This window comes from Magallana gigas, chromosome 10 (assembly GCF_963853765.1).
Source record: "Magallana gigas chromosome 10, xbMagGiga1.1, whole genome shotgun sequence".
Taxonomy (NCBI): Eukaryota; Metazoa; Mollusca; class Bivalvia; order Ostreida; family Ostreidae; genus Magallana; species Magallana gigas.
Window position 1 is genome coordinate 264,541 of NC_088862.1, and position 6,511 is coordinate 271,051.

Here is a 6,511-nt window from a genome sequence, read left to right on the forward strand (position 1 = left end):
CCTGATCAAAAAAACATATAAACTCTTAAATTCATAAGCTCAACAAAACCAATAGTCTATATCTTCCGGAACAAGACATTTCTTTCGTCTAATTTTCAAGTGAATGCAATCCAATAGGTTTCTCACAATTAATTTTTGTGTAGGCGGTTCTTCACTTTCATTCTGATTTTCTTCCAAGGAACCTATATTATTGTTCGTATCTATTTCTGTTTCGTTAACTCGAGTTTCCTCGACATCGAAGTAATCTGCATAATTATCTTCGGTATAATTGTAGAACTCGCAGAGTTCTAACATCTTTTCTCTGACTATCTTGTTCTTTGTTCTTTTTGAATATTACAAAAATAATAATAATATCGTCTATACCAATCACTATGGTATTGGCGGTAGCAACTTTTGACAACGAACTTTTATTAAGCCTACTACATGTTTAACTTGAAGTAGTAGAATTAGTTATTGCCGCGCCAATAACACTGCTCTCAGATTCTGGAACTGATATTTTAGTGTCCCCACTAGACTTTCTAGTTGAAGTCTTACGACCGTCGTCTTTTCCTCTCTTCACCATCTGCCATTGTGAACGGATAGTGCAAAATCACCGTCGCTTATACCATCAAACAAAATATAGAAATTCTTGTAGAAGCTTCAGTACAAGCATGTATATGATTTCAATTTTTAACTTGTATAAAAATTACAGTAACACTACCTCGTAGCGATTAAATTTTATCAGCGTCCACCCGCTCCTTAGGACAAGTACATGCTGATGTTGACATGCGCAACACGCATCTCATTATCTCGGAAGTGGTAAGACGTAACAGAATTCATTTCATATGGGTGTAATATATACAATACTATACTTTGACCCGTGCGCGCACGGGTTGACATAGCATATTGGACATTTACGAAAAAGGCCCTCAACACAGTTACAATGCCTCCTAATTATACCCGATATTTAGCAGAAAATTGCAGAATCGCTCCGAAACGATTTTGGAGAAAATGTCATATAAAATTTAATCCAATTATAATTTTCGCCAACGTTCACATTTTTTCTTTGCTACAGAGACAATGCACGGAACGCATTCTATCGTTAAACAGGGTCCGTAAGCCATTTATCATTTTAACAATGAAACACTCTATCTTCACTCTCCTTAGGAATATAATGTGAATTTTTGCATGGAATCAAATAATTTAAGTAAGTGCAAATACTTAGTTGTTGTGTATATTTGTTATTTTATAATCTCTCCCATAGAAAAGCATAAATATGTATGAACAGAATAGTATCAAATTTCCAATGAAAATTTACACTTATTTGTATTATCGTTTCTGAGTTTGTTTATGCAAATATGATATTGTTGAAACATAAACTAAAGACCCCGTTAGCATGAATGTAATGCGAACGCGCAAGATTGTAAAATCCAAGAAACCAAGATTATTTTCGGGATTTTGTGAAGAGTATTCGTTGGTTATTAATTAGCGAAGCTTAGTTGAGAAAATATAAAAACAAACTGGTAATATTCAAGTACCAATAATGTTTAAAATATATAAAACAGAAGACAGTACTCTTCCGATTTATCGGTATTAAAGCCCAAAAATTCGAGTCTATTATTTTAATATAGTAGTTTAGATATTACAAAACAACCATATCTTATTTATTGACCTACATGTATAATCTCGGATTAAAAAAAAAGTGGATGATCATTACACGGCAAAAGTTCTTAAGGATGACGTTTACTCAGAATGAAAAAAAATTCCACTGATGATAATGAAAAACCAACTATTGTGTGTTGTAGACCTTACGTGGTAGTGTTATTCTTCACTTTCAAAAAGGTAGGTCAATGACCTACTTTTTGAGTAAATGGCCATTGAATATTTTTTGAAAATTTAAGAGAAGTCCATAAAAATTTTACACTATGATTGAGATATTCTTAATTGTGAAAATAATACGAATTGCTTATCTCTTTAACAAATGAAATACAGTTTATAAATGGTAGTGACTTCAAATAGACACAAAGCATTAAGTTTTCATTAACAATTTTTATAGATATTCTAGTCCGAATTTCCTCTATCAGTTTTCAAATTACTACCCATTTTTGATTCAATATAACAATCAAAGTACTGAAAGTACTGATAGGCGTAAGCATGATTGCAAGTTGTCAATGTCATAGTGTTATTACAACTATTTTCTTTTTAAGAATTAGTTTGATAACATAAAACACTATTCTAATATGTCAATTAAGGTATATACATGTAGTAAATGTGGAAATACTCTGTTACTGCACCAGATTAGTCTGAATCATGCCTTAAATAAAGATTCAATGAGAAGAGCAATTTAAACATCAAAACATTTGTTTTGTGAAGTACATTCGTATAACAGTTGATACTTATATGCAAGCTGAAATTACAGGAATACATTTTCATTTATTATGCCGATTTATTAAAAATGTTCATTTTGATATCAAAATGATGAAAGAATATTATAGATTTAGTAAACTGAACTTCTGAAACTGTAGTATTTTATTCTTTACAATAATGTTTCACAAAAATGCAGAAGTTACATTTGTACATCACTTGATTACAGTATTTTACAGAATCAAGTAGTATGTGTGTCACTTTGCTTACCTGAGAAGCAATAGCCATTGAGAAATCAGCTTCATAGAATAATACACAAAATATCTGGACAATGTGTTGTAAAAAGGTATTCAATAAAGAGATTTTGATGTTTTCTTAATATATTCTCAAGTTTAACAGTAACAGAATGATTTCAAAGTCATTTTATATGTGGAGAATTGCAGACCTCTAATTGATCCTCAGATTGCAGTTCATATATTTTGTTGACAAATGTTTAAAACTTAGAAAGAATGTATTTAGTTACTGTACTGTATACCAAACACATTTCACAAAGATCAAACATATATGCAAATGTTGAGAATTACAATACAATGTAAAAGCCCAGTAATTTATGGATAACTATATATTGATATTCAATAATGTACAAATTATGTGTCCTTTACAATTGCTTCATATTGTACTGTCAAATCACATGTCTCTAGTATTGAAGACATTTGAACTTTTAACTTTTAAGTTTTTATTTTAATACTAATGGACTCTTCAAGAGAACTTCCACCATTACAGAACATAGACTTTCAAAGAATCCCTTTATGGCTGCATGCTGTAATGGTGTTTTTGGAAAGCGTGTTATCCTGGAGTGTGCCATTTGTGGTAACAACAATTTCAATTCACTAGTGTTGTCTTGCATCCATTATACCAATGAAAACTGTCTCTTTCAGCAGGATATTCTAAAATGTGTTGATGAAAAATGAATAATGGATATGTTATCAAGCAATATTTCATTACAATATACTTGACCTCCAATAAAGAAAACATGGATTTAAAAAAAAAATTAATCTATAAAATATTTTGAATTCATATGTGTTTTACCTTAAATAATTTATTTTCAAAAGTATACATGTATTTTGCAAATAAAGGATGAGATATATAAGAAGATCACACAATATGAATTATCAATAATTGTAAGGTTATTTTGGTATATTACATACAAGTAATGGAAAATATAGTGATTGAACTGTAAATGAAAGTTTAATTTTTTTTCTCCAAAATTCTTCAGTTTTTAATTGCATTTAGTACAAGAATATTTACTATATTATTAAAGATATGACAACAAGATATCTGTGAGTCAATGCTCACTAGTGATACCCCTGCTCTGATGTGTATACAAAAAAGCATAGTTAACATTACATGTAATGGGAAGTTGACATTAAATATTTTGAAAAAATCCTACCGAATGGCATACCTTAACAAAGACTGAGTTAAAATTTCAAGCATCTGCTATTGTTGCTGAGATATCTTTGACAAAATTTGTGTTATAGACAAACAGACACACAAGGGTAAAACAATATACTCCCTCTCCTTCCGAGTATGGGTATAATTAGTTCATACTTAAACAAAAAAACCACGGGGAATATTGTATTTAAATTTAGTTGTATTTACTAACCTTGAAAATGGCGTTAAGGCCATTAAGATGAGGATTCCAGCATATTTCAGATGCCCTGCTTCCATTTAGAAGTTGCAAACGTGCAATGTTTGTCCCTCTTTAAAAGTGCTAAACTGGGGAGCCAACACCGCATTTTTATAGCATCCGTCTTTTTCTTTGTTTTGCTTGAATTTAGCTGTGCAACCAAATTTAGCAACTCTCCCCTTCACCAGAGATGAAGAATGATGTTGAGCTCTCATTGTCTCCTCTTGTCAGTTAATGTTAATCAGTTTCTTGACATTCATCTGAAAGAACATATACATATAGAACAAATAGATTTATGTTAGGTTATTATCTATAATCATTGTCAGGTATATAATTGAGTCTTTTTGGAATTGCAATTAATCATGAACATGGTAGATCAAAGATATACCGGTACTGGTATATAGTCCAAGTTCTCATGAATTGGAAATTTTAAAATTTAAAAACAAAAGATGCAGTCATCAAAATTATCATATAAATTATGATGTAGAGAAATTTCCATAGGAAATTTTAGTCACTTTTATTATAGAGTAATGATAAGGTAATTCTGAGATACAAGTAAATACAGTAGGTAAAAAGATAAATCATATTAATTTTTTTTAAATGTTCAATTAAATATCTTTGCAATTAATAGCCTATCTGGAATATTCATTATATCAACCAATGACTTGTATCTTGTATAATACTTAAAAGCTATATTTGAGATATTTTTAGAGAAAATTCATTTGCATTATTCATGAGTCATTTTTAAACCAAGCTGAATATTGTAATTTTTTGTAAGCAAAATGAATAAACCCTATATCATACAGTGCAGTTCGTAACAAATTACAAAATCACCATATGAACATATAGATCTGCAAAGATGTCACAAAATATTAAAGGTTTAAAAAAAGGAAATGTTATCTTCCTTTATATGCGATTCCATTGTGCTAAATTTTAATCTTTCAAGATATCCTGTAGGCCTCGCCTTGTACAGTATTCATAACAAAAGACCGACATTTCAGAATTATCGATGAATGCCTAACACAAACAATATAAATTCTTTCATAAAATTTATCTACTTATCTGAGATTTCTCTGATTCTAACCCTCGCTTTTATATTGTGACATGTCTCCTCCGCGCGTCACAATATACAAGCGCGGATTAGAGTCAGAGGAATTTCGGATTAAGAAAGTAACAGCTCCTCGATCAAGATTATTGTAACATGAAAATCTAAAATGATGAGGCAAACGTTTATACAATGAGAAATCACACATTAATTACCTAACTTACCTTACGTATGTCGAAGATGGACAGTCACCAGTTGTTCTCAACGTGGGTTTGTTGATAAAAATTTTACACCGCATAACGTACGTAATGCAGTATTGTCTGAGATTACTATGCGAAACGTTGGTATGTTTACAAATAATTTATAGGCATTGTATCATTCAAATAATCTTTTTTAAATAGATTTGTACACACCCTTGTTTTTTTTTTAAAAGCATTCATTACCTGTTTCCCTATCATTTTTTCCTTCTGTACTCATAAACACGCAATTTCAAATTTAACTATTTTTTTCCTCGGAATTTCATCTACAGGCATCAGACTCCGTGCTTATCCTTTGTTTATGTCGCATACCATCGCAAGAGTTATCGTTCGTTCCTGTACTATCAAAAACGTAATTTATCTACCACTTGCTATCTTTGCTATAGGCATTTTCAATGGATAATTAAAAACGATGAAGTAAAAATTTAGAGACATACATGTACCACAGTTCTATTATCAGAAACGATGTTTAAAAGGGGTCGAACAGTGGTGGGGGGTATGGAGTTGTGTGCCCTTAGTTTAAATAACATCCGATAGTTTACCATGAAAAAGGGCAGGAATTTGACCTATGACGTAGAAGGTCATAAATGCAATTGCAATAGGCGCTTCCGCCTAAAAAATTGAATGATGATAATGCTAAAGCATTTATAGTATTAAACTAAGTATATTGACCTCTCTCTGTTGGCATAAAATTTATATGAGGTCAATGATCAAAATTTTGAGATATGGTGTCTTTTATCATATTTAAGCATTTTTCTATATTTTTGTAGTGTGTGCCATACGATTATCTAAACGAAAAAGCAAGATAAAACCAACACAAAATATGCAAAATTATGTTGACTAACAAATAAAATCTTAATTTTAAATATTACAGTACTACCAAAAATATTTCAGTGGAAAACAAAATCTGAAAAATTTAGTCCGAATTTCCTCTGTTTTGCTAAAAGTCAAACTTTGTCAGAGCCTAATTCCATAATTTAGTAAAAATATCAATTGTTATGTCAATAATAATTCATTTCACAAATACTTTTTGTATTTAAAACAAATGTTACTTATGAAATTGAACTTTTTGACAATCCGGATTTGAGAACTCAAACCCTCAGTAAACAACACCCTTAAAGTAGTCTGAGTATCGCACTACGTCATAATACGGATTTTACAATATTGTTTCGACTTTTA

At 30.5% G+C, this 6,511-nt stretch overlaps 1 long non-coding RNA gene across 1 annotated transcript; it reads right to left on the minus strand.

The window, feature by feature from the left end:
- Positions 1-2,490: 2,490 nt before the first annotated feature.
- LOC105332795 (uncharacterized) lies at positions 2,491-5,498 on the minus strand. Its single transcript, XR_010710430.1, has 3 exons — positions 5,300-5,498; positions 4,007-4,290; positions 2,491-3,290 (listed from the first exon to the last, which is right to left on the minus strand). It is a non-coding gene; the product is annotated as an uncharacterized lncRNA (long non-coding RNA).
- Between the last annotated feature and the right edge of the window lie 1,013 nt (positions 5,499-6,511).